The 17,255-nt window shown below is 43.6% G+C and overlaps 1 protein-coding gene across 1 annotated transcript in view; it reads left to right on the forward strand.

The window, feature by feature from the left end:
- Positions 1–1,417: 1,417 nt before the first annotated feature.
- Positions 1,418–17,255, forward strand: part of CTNNA1 (catenin alpha 1) — a 222,978-nt gene continuing 207,140 nt past the window's right edge. The window contains exon 1 of the mRNA XM_054038540.1: positions 1,418–1,518. The gene's annotated coding sequence lies outside the window, so the exon portion shown is untranslated. The remainder of the gene's footprint in view (positions 1,519–17,255) is intronic.

The raw sequence follows: 17,255 nt of genomic DNA on the forward strand, positions 1-17,255 counted from the left end.
ACCAAAAAACCTCAAACCTAGATCGGAAATGAGAAATGCCCAGTGCTCATATGAAAGCAGTTACAGTAAGACTGATTTTGACTGAGTTTAGCTTTATTTAAATGTGAAACTTCAGGAAGTGTGCTGTGAAACCACAGCAACCAAAACAGGAACAGAGGTTTAGGTGAATCCATTCAAAACAAATCACACTATTGTACATGCCTTTGCTGAGAAAGTGAAATGAAGCCCTTGAGTTTTCTTTGCCCATATGAAGATGCAGAGTGAAAGACAGTATGACCAACTCATTCAATAGTGGAATGCAGTTGGGTTTGACTAATCTCCAGTGATCCTGGGTCAGAGGAGGTGTTTGAGGAGTGCAAGTGTTATGTATAGGTTTATCTATCTAATTCTAAGCAATGCTCATCATGGTAGTAGTGGGATGATGGGTTTTGGGCCTGAACCAAACACTCCAAACTTTAGGAGGCGGGTTGGAATCTGGACCTGGATCCTGATTTGAATTTCTCCTCTGGTGCCTCATATTAGAATGGGCCAAACTCCAGACTCAAACTTCTTCAGTGAATGAGAGGTTGAAATCTGAACCCAGATTAGATCCAAACTTCATGATTGAGTATCAGTCTGTGAAAGGCTGAACCAGATCCAATGCCTAGCTTGATTGCCTTGGGAGTTGAGATCCAGACCTGAACCCTGATTCATGGGGCAGGCCTCATTCTTCAGCCTCATTCTACCTCCTTTGCCCTATCCCTCTGCAGCCAGGCACCATGATGCATCCCATTCCCCTAGGGAAGACCCTGTTAGCAGCTCCAAACCCCTGTGCTGTGGGGCAAGGCCCTCTGACCACCCAGGTCTCACCCCACCCAACATCCCCTGTACTCCCATCCCTCAGCCTGGGCCCTCTGCCCCACTCCACCCCACAGGCCTCCCTCACCCCGCCCTCTGCCCCCTTCAGGTCTCACCTCAGTCCCTGGCTCACTGCCCCCCATCTCCCCACCTGACACGCCAGGCCTCACCTCACTCCCCTGGTGCTCTGCCCCCCCCCCAACTCACCTCCCCATCTGGCCCACTGCCCCCTCTGATACCCCACCCCAGCTCTCCACCCCTCCCCCAATCTTCCCGCCTGAGAGTGACACACGCACCCCGACCCAATCGCACCCCGCTCACTGCCTCCCAGGCGGGGCCCTCCCCTGCTGCCAGCGGCCCAGGCACCTTCCTCTCACCTGAAACTCTGACTCACTCTCACTGCCCCCCCTCCCCCGGCTGTTCCCGCAGCGGCCGCTCCGCCCGCCATCGCGCAGGCAGAGCTCCTAGTCTCTCACCTGCGCAGGGCGGGCGGCCCCGGGAAGAGCCGGCGGAGTTGTAGGGGGAGGTGCCCGGAAGAGCCGGCTAGGCCGTAGGGGGAGGTGCCCGGAAGAGCCCATTTCCTCCTCTCCAGTCGGGACGGGCGCGGCGCAGAGACAAAGCAGCTGAGGCGGCTCCGGGTTCAGGATCCACCGGTGCCTTCTTCCCGTCCGGGACCCGCAGGTAACTTCACGGCCCGGGGCCCCTTCCATCCCGCTGAGTTGGAAACTTTCCTTCCCGCCGCTAACGGGGCCTGGCCCACGGCCCCACCCCCGGGTCACCCCTCCCCCCGCCAGTGGGCCCGGGCCGGACAGCGCGCCCCGCCCCGGGCAGCCCCCAGTCCCGGTAGGCCCCAGGGCACCTTATGGTGCAGCGGTCCCCGGCCGGGCCGCCGTGGTCTGAGCAGGGCCCCTGGCCCCGCGGGAGCCGCGCTGCCCCAGCACCGCGTGGGGCGGGGCCCGGCGCCGCAGCCGGCCTGGCCCGGCCCGAAGCGGCTCGCACAGCTTACTGGGGCCGCCTCCCACTGTTGGGAGGATCGGGCCCCCGGCGGGGGAAGCAGCTCCCCGCCCCACGCCGGTGCAGCCCGTCGCCTCAGCCGTAGAGCCCGGGGGTGCGCCCAGCCCCCTTCTCCCGGGAGTCTCGGGCGTTAGCGCTGCCCCCAAACTCTAGCTGCTGGCTTTGTTTTAGCTTCCCGGCTCTTTGAGCTCTGGTCAAGTGAAAAATTCTCTAAGCTGTAGCCGCGATAGCCCTAGATATGAGTTGGGTGGGGGAAATATTTCTTATTGACCCCGCTGCTGTTGGCGAAAGAGACACGCTTTCGACCACACACAGGTCTTGTCTCTGCCACCAACAGCAGTGGGGCCAAAAAAGAGATTCACCCCACCCACCTTTTCTTTGTTTTACCAATACGTCCCTACTCACTATGTCCAACTCCCCATTGGATCATGAAAGACCTGCACAAACAGGAGCAAGCTGACTATTGTGAAGGGCTGTCAAAGCACAAGATGACAAAATAGAAAAATAATTTTCCTTAATCTTTCAATTATAGTGACTTTTAGATATTACAGTAACATTAGTAGGGAAAAGTTTTCAGACAAGTATAACTTTGACTTGTTTTGTAAGCTAACATTGTTTCTTGAAACTCTCAATGTACAGAAAATAGTCTGTTAGTACACAAGTAATCACCAATTTTTTAGCGGGGTGGCAGGTGGCCTAGTATTCTACATCCACTTACACGACAGCTTACACAGTACTTGCATCATGTGTTTGGTCCATACTCCCACTGATGGAAGTTGTGCCAGTTAATAAGAGGACTGAACTTAACCCTATATGCTTTGCTCTCAAGGGCAGCAGTTGTAAGGGGAATGTGTTGGCATTCTCTTTCATTATCTGTGGAGGACTCTGTCTAGTGGATTTTGTTTTGTAGTTGAAGATGTGTGGCTGGAATGAGTAATGTTAGGCCTGTAGTCTGCCAGACAAGTACAGTACTTCCATTAATGTAGTAGCTTAATCGTCATGTAGGCCTCATGCCAAAATCGACACATTGCTGTGCTGTCTTGTAACTGTGAGGTGGTGTTTCTGTACTCTGTTCACTGTAAGAAACGAGAGAAAGTGGTACATAAGAAGAGCCTGAAACTCACTTTATTTTATAAAGAAGAATGGCTACATCACTGGATTGGTTTTCACTTTAGGCATGAATAGCTTTATTTTAAGGCTGTCTTGTTGTGTAGTCTACCTCTGACTTGCAAAAGCAGTAAAACACATGAGAACTCTAGTGATATGCTATAGTAAAGTTACACAAGTTCTGGGTGGGGGTAGAGAACCTGATACAAGATGTATTTCTCTTCCAAAGTTACTTATACAATATCTGTACAGCTACCTGGTGATCCTTCTGAACACTTCTATTTCTGGTCAGTAGCACTGGTCAGTTTCTCCCATTGGTCACATGCTATCAAAATCCTTGTCTATCACTTGACTAGTCTTGTATCTGGCCTTGATGCTTGCGGCCTGGCTCCCCTCAAGCCCATTCAAAATGTGGGTGCAAAGATAAGAACATAAGTGGCCATACTGGATCAGACCAAAGGTCCATCTAGTCCAGTATCCTGTCTTCGGACAGTAGCCAATGCCAGGTGCCCCACAGGGAATGAACAGAACACGTAATCATAAAGTGATCCATCCCCTGTCGCCCATTCCCAGATTCTGGCAAACAGGCTAGGGATACCATTCCTACCCATCCTGGCTAATAGCTATTGATGGACCTATCAAGATAAAGAGGAAAGGCTTGATTGTCCTTCTCCCCTCCTCACTCCATCCTTCAGTCTTTTAATTGGCTTCCCCATCTCCAGTCACACCATATACACCTCTACCCCGATATAACGTGACCTGATATAACACGAATTCGGATATAACGCAGTAAAGCAGGGCTCTGGGGGGCGGGGCTGCGCACTCCGGTGGATCAAAGCAAGTTCGATATAACGTGGTTTCACCTATAATGCGGGATGATTTTTTTGGCTCCCGAGGACAGCGTTATATCGAGGTAGAGGTGTACAAACTTACCCTGAAAGTCCTTCTCAGTTTTGCTCGTCTTTACTCAACCTATGATGCTAGCCTTAATACTACAAGAATTATACCATCTTCATGCATGAGGGGTAGCAAAACTTCCTGTCTAAACTTGTAAAATCACCATATTTTCCTCCAAGTCATTCCTCAAAACGTACCTGTGTCCTAGTAGGTACTGGAAGCCACAGTCTGAAAATTACTAAGCAGGTAGAGATTTGTAATTCCAGTCCTTGTCTTACCTAAGAACTGTGCATATCCTGTCTGTTTCCCAGTCTCTTCCTCCCTCCTGTCTCTCTCTCTTCTCTCTTTCCCCCCCCCCCCCCGACCTGTTTTATATTGTCTATTATTCGACTGTAAGCTTCTGGTGTCAGAGACTGTTTACTATGTCTGTACAACATCTAGCACAATAGGCCCGTGATTTGGCTGATCGCTAGGTGCTAGCATAATGTAAATACATAATAATGAGCTGCCTATGTCTTTGAACAAAGTTTTTTGTTTAAAAAAGGCCTCTTTTGAAAATGAAACACTTTACATAAATCTTCTTAAGAAGAATCATTGTGCCCTTTCTCTTAAAAATACAGACAAAAACTAAACACCAAAACAAACTATCAAATACTATTAAAAACCTTGTCTAGTTTTATTTTTCAACCAATTCTAATAGGACTCTAAAATGGAGTAAATGTTTATGTAAGGTGGGCAGAGTTGGTATTCGAACTCTTATCCTCAGACTAATAACTAAAATATTCAACAAAATTATATTAATATTGAATGTCAAGTTTGTAAGCATCTGAAGGCCCAGAAAGTAAAGAAGTTAATGAGTATATTCACTTCGGTTTCTTCCTGTGAATTTTGAGGTGCTGTTTGGCATGGGTAATGGCAAGAAATTCATACAGTTATGTTTCTTCATTCAGAGAAGTTCCATAGTCCTAATAAAATTAATTGGAGGATAACCGATTTAAGCAAGTCTTTTGCATAGATCAGCTACTTGAGTGCCTCCCTTCTTGCAATTCATTGAGAAATTGATCTTAAAGAATCAACAATGGCAAAGTTTAAACTGGAAATATATTTAAGTAGACTTTTAACATGAATTGAAATTAGATCTTGTTGTTAAACGGTGGTGGCTTCTTAAATCCCTTTCTCATGCAAGGAATTAATTGGAAATGTTACTTACCATCTGTGATGAAACTGAAGTAATCCATAGATTTTTAAGATAAGCCTGGGGTGAGGACTTAGGTGACTGTAAAATGCTGTGAAAATGCTTGTTTTACTGAAGATATAACAATGTTGGATATTAAATTGAGGTTAGTACATCTTTTGAATTTACTGGACATCAAATAGAATATGGCAGGTAGAATACTTACTGAGGTGTTAACCTGAAACTGTAATGTAGGCCCAACGAATGTTTGTTCTTCTCTTGTAACACAATGCCTTTTTCTTGGAAATCCCCAAATGCTTATTCTGCTGAACTTTAAAGTTTATGCGCTTAAGGGTTTGTCAACACAGGAAAGCTATACCAATATAAGCTAAGGAGTGAATTGATACTGGTGAAGCTTCCCATGTGGATATACTTTCTGGTGTGGTCTAGCTTTGGTTGCTGTGCAAGGAGTTCAAGCTAAACCAAAAATAGCCATTCTTATTTCAGAATAAATGTCCACAAGACCAGTTATACAGATTTAATCTTTAGCTGATACAACTTTCTTGTGTAGACAAGTCCTATATTACTTTTCAGGGTGGATTTGATTTAAATCACTAGTCAGGAAGACTTGATTTAATCATGGATTTCTACAAAAAAGTGTATTCTTGTTGGCTGTTATGACCTTAATACATAGTCTTCGCAATTCAGGGATAGATGTAGGTTTCATTTTTAGAAGGTACACACTATATATTTTTTTAAGTGATTTATTTTGAAAACCTTTCAGATTAGTTTTACAGCTATATCAGAAAATGAATGATTGTTTATTTCATTTACCAAAGGTAAATGAAGCTGATAGTTCACCTCCCTATGACTTCATAAATATCTCCAATTCAACAGGTTAATGATTAATATTTGAAGGATTTTCTTGCCATGCTGTATTAGGAGGAGAACATCACTAGACAGACATTTAAATTGTTTTATTTAATTAAAACAACGTTATGTATTCAACAGCAAACCTATAATATTTTAACAAAACAAGCATATGAATTTTTGAATTTAGTTAAACATTCAAGTTTTTGTTAAAATTGTTTTTAACTAAAATAGTAAATCGAATATTTAAAAAAACAAAACAAAAATTAAATCTCCTATGTCAGCTAGGTCAACATGAGAAATTTAAAATGTTGCCTTCTGCAGCTAACTCAGTTGTCTTCACCTTCATGTTCCTGTTTGTTCATAATCTGGAAAAGAAAATGGATAGCAACTCTCCAATGTCTTGTCTACACTAGGAAAATGCATCCTATTAAATGCCTTACACACATTTTAATATAATTTAGCATAGGCAAGGACAAGATGTGTATAAAATGACAACTAACATTTTAAGGCATGATTAACTTCAGCAAAATATGCAGAAGACTGGAGGAGAGTAAATGTTGTATCTATATTTTAAAAAGGCCCTAGTGGTAATCCAGAGGATTGCCAACCAGTAACCCTTACACTTGCATCTGGTAAACTGGTTGAAATAATGATTAAAAATAGAATTAAACACCTGAAAGGTGTGTGATAGGGTCTAACAAGCATGGTTTGTGGAAAAGGAAATTGCATCTTGCTAATCTACTGATGTGTTCAAAGAATTCTGATAAAAGGAGTGGATAAAGGAAAACCAGTTGATCTAATTTTAGATTTTCAAAGGACTTTTGACAAGGTCTTTTACAAGAAGCTGCTAAAACTAAGTGCTCCTGGGGAAGAAAAGTATTGTCATAAATCAAACTGTCTGGGAGAGAGAAAACAGAGTAGGAATAAATGACTAATGTTCATCATAGCAAAAGGTTAAATGTGATCCCCAATGGCTGCAGATATCCTGGAGCAGCTGAGAACACTGAATTCTCTGCATCATCCCAGACTCTGCAGCTGAGTGCCACTAGGTTCCACGGTAGGTCTGTCTGTATATTTATTAATAATCTGGAAAGGAGGTGAGCAGTGAGGTACTAAGAAGACTGAAGTTCTTCAGAGGGATTTATAGCTGTTGAATGGGCAACGTGATGGCAGATAGAAGTTTGGTGTTAAGTGCAAAGTAATGCATGTTGTATTAAAATTTGAGCTATTCATATGCTATACAGAGTTCTAAATTATTTGTGGCAACTCAGGAAAGGGATCTTTTCATCAAGCTGTCTACAATGATACAAACTTCTGTTGAATAGGCTGCTGAGGTCAAAACTGGCAAACAAGGTGGTAGGAAGCATGAAGAATAGGATGGAGAATAATACAGATGATGTCACAAGGTCGCTATATAAACAGTAGCATACTCTCTTTCAGCATACCCTGGTCAACCCATTTCAAAAAGGATATTGCAGAATATGAGGGCGTTCAGACACTGGTGACAAATGATTAGAGGTGTAGAAAAACTTGCATGAAGAGTAATTGAAAAAACTTGAATTTATTCGTCTCCTTTTTAAGGTGAATAGAGGGGGGGCATAAGTGTGTATGAAAGTGACGAATGACACAGAGAATGTAGATCTGGCACTTGTGTCCTCCCCATCTCAACACAAGAACAATGGGGCATTCAGTGAAATTGATAGAGTAATTTGTAACCGATAAAAAGAACTCATTTTTACTGAATGCCTAATTGTCATTGAGGCCAAAAATTAATAAGAATCAGAGGTGGATAACAATATCCCAGGGTAGACAAGGCCCAAGTGATCAAGTGACTTAAACCTTCCCGAATATATAGACAGCCTTACGTTTTACAGGCATAACTCCTACTATTCCAGTATGAGTGGTTTTTTGTTTTAGTTTAAATCCCTTCCCATATGACACAAACTACAAAGAGCTGGAATAATAGTGTCTATACTGGGGATTGGGTGTGGGGTGTTATACCAGCATAACAGTTTTTTAAATTACACCTTTGGCTAAACTGAAAACTTTCCCATGGAGAGAAGTCCTTACTATGTGCCTGTAAAATGATGATGATACTGACTTAAGGCATAGGCTATGTCTACACTACAAGCGCCACAGTGGCACAGCTTTGGCTATGCTGTTGTAGCACTTGTAGTGTAGACACTACAGCGACAGAAGGATTTTTTTCCATTGCTGTAGTAAAGCCACCCTGAAGGCAATACCTAGGTCAGTGGAAGAATTCGGTCTTCGATCTAGCTGCATCTACAGTGGGGGTAAGATCAACTTAACTAAGGGCATGGCTACACTCACAGCGCTCTACATCTGCGAATTAAACCAGTGTTCGGAGACCACAGCAGGGAAAGCGCTGCAGTGTGTTCACACTGTCAGCTGCAAGTGCACTGGCATGGCCACATTTGTGCACTTGCAGCGGCATTGGGAGCGTGCATTATGGGCAGCTATCCTACAGAGCACCTCTTCTCGTTCTGGCGCTGTGGCTTGTGGGAAGGGGGCGGGTGGGTGCAGGATATTCTAGGTTCTGTCCCAACACCCCATGATGCATCGCTTTGCATCCCAGCAATCCCTGTGCTTCTGTCCACATTTGGCACCATCTTTCAATGTTTTTTGTACTGCGTGCTCTGTCTTCCCTTTCGGTCTGCGGGAATGGATCCCAAACTGCTGAGGACTATGCTGATGGGTCTTGCCAGCACGTCACGAATTGTAGTCGAGTTCCTCCTTAAGCTACAAACTGACAGTGAGGAGTCTGACGATGATGTCAACTTGCATAAAGCGTACGGCATGAGATTGCTTGTGGCATTCACGGACATGTTTACCACTGTGGAACGCCGCTTTTGGGCTCGGGAAACAAGCACTGAGTGGTGAGGGATCACATCATCATGCAAGTCTGGGATGACGAGCAGTGGCTGCAGAACTTTCAGATGAGAAAAGCCACTTTCATGGGACTGTGTGCTGAACTCGCCCCCACCCTGTGTCATAAGGACACAAGATTGAGAGCTGCCCTGCCAGTGGAGAAGTGGGTGGCTATTGCAATCTGGAAGCTGGCAACTCCAGACAGATATTGATCGGTCGCTAACCAGTTTGGAGTGGGAAAGTCGACTGTTGGAATCATGCTGATGCAAGTTTGCAGGGCCATTAATCACATCCTGCTCAGAAGAATCGTGACTCTGGGTAACATGCGTAACATTGTGGCTGGCTTTGCACAAATGGGTTTCCCTAACCACGGAGGGGCGATAGATGGGATGCATATTCCAATTCTGACACCAGCCCACCTACTCTCAGAGTACATAAATCGGAAGGGGTATTGCTCTCTGGTTCTCCAGGACTTGTGGATCACTGGGGGCGTTTCATTGACATTAATGCAGGCTGGTCCGGAAACATGCATGACGCACACAGGCCTGTTCAGGAAGCTGCAAGCCGGGACTTTCTTCCCAGACCAGAAGATCACTGTGGGGGAAGTTGAAATGCCCATTGTGATCCTTGAAGACCCCGCTTACCCTTTAATGCCGTGGCTAATGAAACCCTACACAGGGAGCCTTGACAGCAGCAAGGAGCGGTTCAACAACAGGCCGAGTTGGTGCAAATGACTGTGGAGTGTGCTTTTGGCTGTTTAAAAGGCCGCTGGTGCTGTCTGTATGGGAACCTGGACCTGGCCGATGACAACATCCCCACGGTTATATCTGCGTGCTGTACCCTCCATAACATTTTGTGAAGGGAAGGGTGAAAGCTTCACTCAGGCATGGACCTCAGAGGTTCAACACCTGGAGGCTGAATTTGAACAGCCAGAGAGCAGGGCTATTAGAGGGGCCCAGCTGGGGGCTGCAAGGATTAGGGATGCCTTGAGGGAGCAATTTGATGCTGAAAGCCACTAGTAATGTTTGGTGCCCTGCACAGGAGTGAAGTGCAGTGGTTCCAATGTTAGTAGGAATCTGAGTTTGCTACATATGATGCACTGACTTGCAGTGCCTGTTGCTTTCCTGGGCTTCGGTATCTTTTACTTAATGCAATAATAAAGTTTTCAAAGCCAAAAAATTCATTTATTTAAAAGAGATTTTTTTTTATTGAAAAGAAACACAACTACTTGGGAAACAGGGCATGACACATGTGTGCTGTGTGGGATGAGGGAAAGGGGTGGAGTGGGGAACGGGACAATTGGAGATTCATGTACGTCCTTCTTATACTTGGCCTTCCTGTCTGGAGTGCCGTGCAAATGTCAACTTATTTAATGGTGGTTGGATTGAAATATAGAGTCTGAAAATTCCTCTTCCTTTCATTGGGAAGTTGTCTTCAAGAAAATCCCATAAGGCTTATGGGGTGGGAGAAAGCTGGCTGAGGTTGAAAAATTCTGTGGGATTATTGGGTATTTGACTCTTTTTTTTTTTTTTTTAAACAGAACTTTAATATTGTGAACACCCATACATCAGAAGTTTAAGGTGACTAAACCTGAAAAGTTCTCTTGCTAGTTTTATCATTGTATAAGCAAATTGTGAAGACCTCTACATGTTAAGTATGCAAGTCAGATAATGATTAGTGATCATTAATACTAATCACTCATTTGCTACATAAATCAGCAGCTTTCACAAATTTAAAAATTAGTGTTGAATTCATTAGGCAAGGGCTTAATCTAAGATTGAAATATAAGTTATCTATCTTTGCATAGGATACATTATTAGGTGCACTGCACTGTGTACCTTATGCAAGCGTCTAGATTCCAGCAAACCAAATCCATCCAATGACTCACAGCTTTGATTCTTGAATAGTCCATTACAATTGACTGCACACTAGCAGTGCTCTTCTCCAATCACCAATGACTCTCTATTCTTTTCCAGCTTCTGCGGAGTTATTTAATTTTCTTATTATCTTCTAATAAACATAACACAGACCTTAATCTCATCACTTCGTTCTTGTCAGATAGACAAGACTGAAATTAGAATCTAGTGTTTCTGATGTCCACTTTCAAATATGTTCTGTTTGTTTAAATACTTCAGAAGTTTAAAAAATGGAAAGTGTGGTTTTAAAAATGTCATCCAGTTGCTCATTTTCCTTGAAATGTGGGTTTTTCACAACTGTACTGAACCATTTTCATGGACTAACAAAATTCATCATCGCAGTGGACGAATGAAATTGGCTCCCCATACATGTTGATGTCAAATTTAGAGCTTTAAGAAAGGATCTTTCCTATATGTATGAACTAAAATCATGTCTGCCTCAGTAAGGCTTTGGGGTTAGTCTTTAATTACAGTAGTATTTTGAAGAATGAGGTGATCTTAACTAAAGATTTGCTGTCTTGGCCTCTAACAAACCAGATAATTTCAGTATGTCTTTCTGTATTTAAAACTTCTAATGAAGGTCTGGATTAGAAGACTTTGTTATGCTAAAGAATGCAGTATACTACACATTCATAGTAATTTAGGAACAAAAATGTAGCTTTATGATATGAGTGAGGCCAATCTTCATTATTTATTTCTAACTGCATGGCTTATAGATTGCACTTGAATTGCAGAGGAAGTGCTTAAGAAGATCAAAACAAAAATACCAGGATTTCTTTGCTTCTTATTGCCAGTAATCAGGGTTGTGTGTGATGTGTGGTGTTTTTGAAAGCCAAGCAAAAATTCATCTTGCAGCATTGACAGATTCTTGTACCAACTGTGATAAAGTTGGCTAATTTGTAGCAGAAACTTGAATGCATATTTGCTGGTAAAACGTGCTACTTTATGGGTATCCAAGGATATGTGTACATGTACGGCACTGCAGTGCCATAGCTGTACTGATGCGGTGGCACTGCTGCAGCATGTCTGGTGAAGATGCTGCGTGCCGATGGAAGAGAGCTTTCCTGTTGGCATAATAAAACCATCTCCACAAACGGCAGAAGTTAGATTGACAGGAGAAGCTGTCCCACCGACGTAGCGCTGTGCATATGAGCGCTTGTGTCGGTGTAATCATGTCGCTCTGGGTGGTTGTTATTCACATCTCGAGCTACATAAGTTATGCTGACCTGTGGTAATGTAGACATAGCCCAAACTTTGCTTGTTTGAGGGTTACCCTTTTCTTTTAGGATATGTGTTCAGTGCATAATTAACTTGGCTGATCAGCACCCAGGTTAGCCTAGCTCAGGTGTGAGGTGCAAAGCCGTACCCCAAGCTACTGGCCAGGTCTACACTATAGACCTATATCAGTATAACTATGTTGCTCAGGATGTGTGAAATCCATACCCTCTGAGTGACATAGTTATACCGACCTGACCCCTTGTGTAGACAGCATTATGACAGTGGGAGAGCTCCTTCTTCTGACATGGCTATCGCCTTTGGAGAGGTGGATTAACTATGCTGATGAAAGAAGTTCTTCCTTTGGCATAGGAGTGTCTTCACTAAAGTGATGTGGTGGTGCAGCTGCACAGCTCTACATGAAGACAAGCCAACTGTATCCTTGCTAGTGCTGCACTTCCTGTGTGTCTGGGGTCACATTCCACAGTTCTTTATGATGAAGTAAGCTGAGCTGCTCTGATTCCTTCCCAGTGAATTATGGGAGAGCTTGTCTGTACTACAGGTACATGGGCATGTGTGTGTAACAGGATGGCCTACTCCTTTTAAGGGCTGGGGTTCAGGGAGCAGCTGGCCCTGTTCTGGAAAGGAGCCCAGCTGGTAGGTGCTGGGAATCATGTGACCCAGTTGGAAGCATTTAGTGACTGGGGCTGATAATTTCCAGCCAGGGGATTTAGAGAAGTGCCCCAGCTCTGAGAGGCAGGGCTTAAGAGAGGGCTGGGAGCACTTTCCTGCCCTCCCTCAGCCTCCCTCTGTAGGCCCAAGAAAGACCTGTGTTGGGAGAAGGACCAGCATATTAAGCTATCAGACATTCTTAGTTGGAGAACAGGACTGTTGCTTTTTGTTCCAGTTTCCTTTTGTTTAAAAAATAAACAGAGATGGCCCTCCGGGATAAGGCTACACACTGAACTGGGTGCGGCCAGTTGTTTGTCCCAGCTGTTGATCTGGTCCTGAAACCTATGGGGGCGGGGTGGAGAGGGGAATTATGAGAAGGCATTGGACTGTCACACTCAAGTGTCTTGACCTGTGTCCACACTGCAAAGTGGGAGGGTTACCAGCTCAAGTGAAAGACCTTTCTTGGCTTTAACTAGCTGAGACAGCTTGTTTGGGTGGAAGCACCACTAAACTCAGATGAGAAGGTTTTGTGTGTGAATGGAAGGTGTGGGGGGTTGTTGTTAGGGGTAACACTTGAGCAAGAGCATGGGCTAACTCTTCAGTGAAAACATTTTTGCTGGGGAAATTGATCTGTTTGCAGATCCCCTGGCATCTCTGCCAAATGAGCTACTTCAATTATTAGCCATGTGTGGCTTTGTCTCAGGTGTTCCAGCACTTTGTGGCACTGAGGTTTATGTGGGTTCTAGCATTGCAGTGTAGGATCAAAATGCACAGGTAGAAGTGTGAGGGTAAAAGTAGCATGCTTCTTCCTTCTGTTACGTGTAGCGTACTTTATTGTTGGCTATTATTTGTTCACTTTGAACACTTGATTGAAACACCCCTCTTCTCCCTCCTCCCAAAACCACTGTGATGCAACTAGATCTTTCAAGAAGTAGGATGTCTTCACTCAAGCTTCTAAATATCTATTTAATTTTAGGCACTCTCTTTAATAAATAAGATCTTGTTGCATGATTTTTTTTTTTTTATTTATTTATTTATTTTAAACCTCAAGTAATGCCTTCATACCAAGTCAGGCTTCCCTGCATGTGGCTAGAATCCTGCTTGAATAGTTTAACTTTTGGCAACCAATAGCACTGGTCTACAATTTTTGAGAAGTCGTCTGCTTCAGAGATAAAATGTGCTATTTATTATGTATTTTGATGTGCTGAATTCAAATATGACAATTAAAACAACTGGCTACTGTTTCTAAGATATTTAAGTTTTTACATTTTATGTCTGTGTATATTGTGTAGATAGAGTTTTAATAATAAACTGTAAACCTGGGTTTTTTCATGTGTTTACGGTTGCTTTACATGATGATATTTCACCTGTCCTGTTTATGTAACACTTTAAAAATCAGCAAAAGGGTTATATAAATAAAATGTATTCTGAAACAAAAGGCAAAAAACTATTATGTACATAGTTTAGTCCTATTCAGTGTCTACTCGGCGCTTCTTGGCTTGTCTCTTGTATTCATTAAATGGAGCATCTCTTGTCACTGTTCAGCAATAGTCTGCAAGCATTGATGGGCTCCATTTGCCCTGATAGCGTTTCTCCATTATTGCAATGTCCTGGTGAAATCGCTCGCCGTGCTCGTTGCTCACTGCTCCGCAGTTCGGTGGAAAAAAATCTAGATGAGAGTGCAAAAAATGTATCTTTAGTGACATGTTGCAACCACGGCTTTTGTATGCCTTGAGGAGGTTTTCCACCAACAACCTGTAGTTGTCTGCCTTGTTGTTTCCGAGAAAATTTATTGCCACTAACTGGAAGGCTTTCCATGCTCTTTTCCTTGCCACGCAGTGCATGGTCAAATGCATCATCTCGAAGTAGTTCACGAATCTGAGGACCAACAAAGACACCTTCCTTTATCTTAGCTTCACTTAACCTTGGAAATTTTTCACGGAGGTCCTTGAAAGCTGCTTGTGTTTTGTCAATGGCCTTCACAAAGTTCTTCATCAGACCCAGCTTGATGTGTAAGGGTGGTAACAACAAAATCTTCCTTGATTCAACAAGTGGTGGATGCTGAAGACTTTTCCTCCCAGGCTCCAATGACTGTGGGAGTGGCCAATCTTTCTTGATGTAGTGGGAATCTCTTGCACGACTATCCCATTCGCAGAGAAAACAGTAGTACTTTGTGTATCCAGTCTGCAGACCAAGCAAGAGAGCAACAACCTTCAAATCGCCACAAAGCTGCCACTGATGTTGGTCATAGTTTATGCACCTCAAAAGTTGTTTCATGTTGTCATAGGTTTCCTTCATATGGACTGCATGACCAACTGGAATTGATGGCAAAACATTGCCATTATGCAGTAAAACAGCTTTAAGACTCGTCTTCGATGAATCAATGAACAGTCTCCACTCATCTGGATCGTGAACGATGTTGAGGGCTGCCATCACACCATCGATGTTGTTGCAGGCTACAAGATCACCTTCCATGAAGAAGAATGGGACAAGATCCTTTTGATGGTCATGGAGATTCCACTGCTGTAGTCTGGAGCCCAACAGCTCTGCCTTACTCTTGGGTAGTTCCAAACACAAGGTCATTCAGTTCACCTTGTGTTATAAGGTGTGGTTCAGAGGAGGAGGATGGGAGAAAATGTGGGTCCTGTGACATTGATGGTTCAGGACCAGAAGTTTCATCCTCTTCCTCGTCTGACTCAAGTGAGAATGATTCTGGTGCATCAGGAACTGGCAGTCCTTCTCCGTGGGGAATGTTTGGATAATGCACAGTCCACTTTTTCTTCTTTGACACACCTTTCCCAACTGGAGGCACCATGCAGAAGTAACAATTGCTGGTATGATCTGTTGGCTCTCTCCAAATCATTGGCACTGCAAAAGGCATAGATTTCCTTTTCCTGTTCAACCACTGGCGAAGATTTGTTGCACAAGTGTTGCAGCATATGTGTGGGGCCCGCCTCTTGTCCTGATCTCCAATTTTGCAGCCAAAATAAAGGTGATAGGCTTTCTTAACCATAGTGGTTATACTGCGCTTTTGTGATGCAAAAGTCACTTCACCACAAACATAGCAGAAGTTATCTGCACTGTTCACACAAGTACGAGGCATCTCTGCTCACTTTGGCTAAACAGAAATGTGTCCCTTTGCAAAATCAAACACTGACAAATAAGAGAGCACGACACTGTATGATTTCTAGAGCTGATATAGGTCAATTTGTTCAGCAGAGTGATGTAAGCTTCGTTATGATTGCATCATCCACGACTTCTAGGAATAACACGATGCAATTCATATCATGTATGATGCAATACCAGCTTCAGATTGCATCATTCATTGTTTTGTCTAAAGCAAGTACTGTCCAAACCCAGTCATAGATTTATTCATAGATCCAGTCAAAGATGTATTTTAGTCCTTTCTGGTTTAATTGAGATCCCTTCCCTTTATAACTCACTTATCCTCCGCCATTCCCAAGTCAAGGGTCGTATATACTGACCCAATAGCATATCTTGAAAACTAGAGCCAATCAACAATTTTAAGCATAATTTTCGTTCTCAGTGACCCAGAATTAGTAAAGTTTGACTACATTTATTTCAGAAGCATTTTGGCTGTGGAGCAGTGTAGTCTGCTCAGAAATTAAATCAGACAGCTAGTCTGAAGGAGTGCAATATGACTTTGAATAATTAAAAGGATATGAGCATGGTTCTTGTGCTCAATCTGAGGATGTCATCTATCAGTTTAAGGCTTATTGTAACTGAATGATAAACTACAATATCTCCCGTATTTGCTGTACTTTTACTTTGACACAGCTCCTTTAACTCTTTTGAGGCAACATGTTTATGCCAAACAAGAATGAAAAAAGCTTTATGTAAGTAAAGGCATCAGGCTATTGTGTAAGCATTTTGATTTTGAAAATGCTTGCTTTTTGTGAAATCATCATTGTTATAGTCTTGAGAGCATCCTATTAGATGTTTGAGGAGAGCATGTCTTCTACCTCCCCCCATGAAAGAATTGGATTTCATGCTCGTGATGTCTAACTTCAAAAACCTTGGTTGTACTTACTTATTTTTCCCTAATAAAATGCCAAGCTTCTAACTCTTAAAGTGGAGGGTGAAAAATAGCATTCCTTTTAAGTAAAGTTAAGTTAAATTTTAAGTAATTTGGACCTGTAAAGGAATTATAGTACAGAAGCTGCCAAGATCTGTTGGGCCTTATCCCTCTCCTACTGAAAAGTCTTTATCCCTGCCCTATTGATGGGGAGGGGTAGATGTAACGAACTGGGACTGTTCTTAATGTTTTCTCTGAACACTGGGTGCCTCAGTTTCTCCCATGCATTTCTTAAGTCTCTAGGGGGTGAGATTGTTGCAGAGCAAAGGGCCAATGTGCATAAATGGCCAGAACTCTGTCTCGTGGCAACTAATGGCCAGGGCCCTTCCCCCTTGCAAGGTGATAGCTAAAGGTGTTGGAGAACAAAGGAATCAGGCGACCTCCTGGCCCGGGAAAGGAACAAAGCGGAGGAGGAGGGGCTGGAGAGTGAGTCAGTTTGGAGCTGGCTGGGGAAATGGAGGGGAGCCCAGACAGGGCCCTGGCCTCCCCAGGGCCCCCCAAGATGGACCTGACTGATGGGGTCCTGTTTGTACCTGCAAGACCTGTCTTGGACTGCATTCCTGTC

This window comes from Malaclemys terrapin, chromosome 8 (assembly GCF_027887155.1).
Source record: "Malaclemys terrapin pileata isolate rMalTer1 chromosome 8, rMalTer1.hap1, whole genome shotgun sequence".
Classification (NCBI taxonomy): domain Eukaryota; kingdom Metazoa; phylum Chordata; order Testudines; family Emydidae; genus Malaclemys; species Malaclemys terrapin.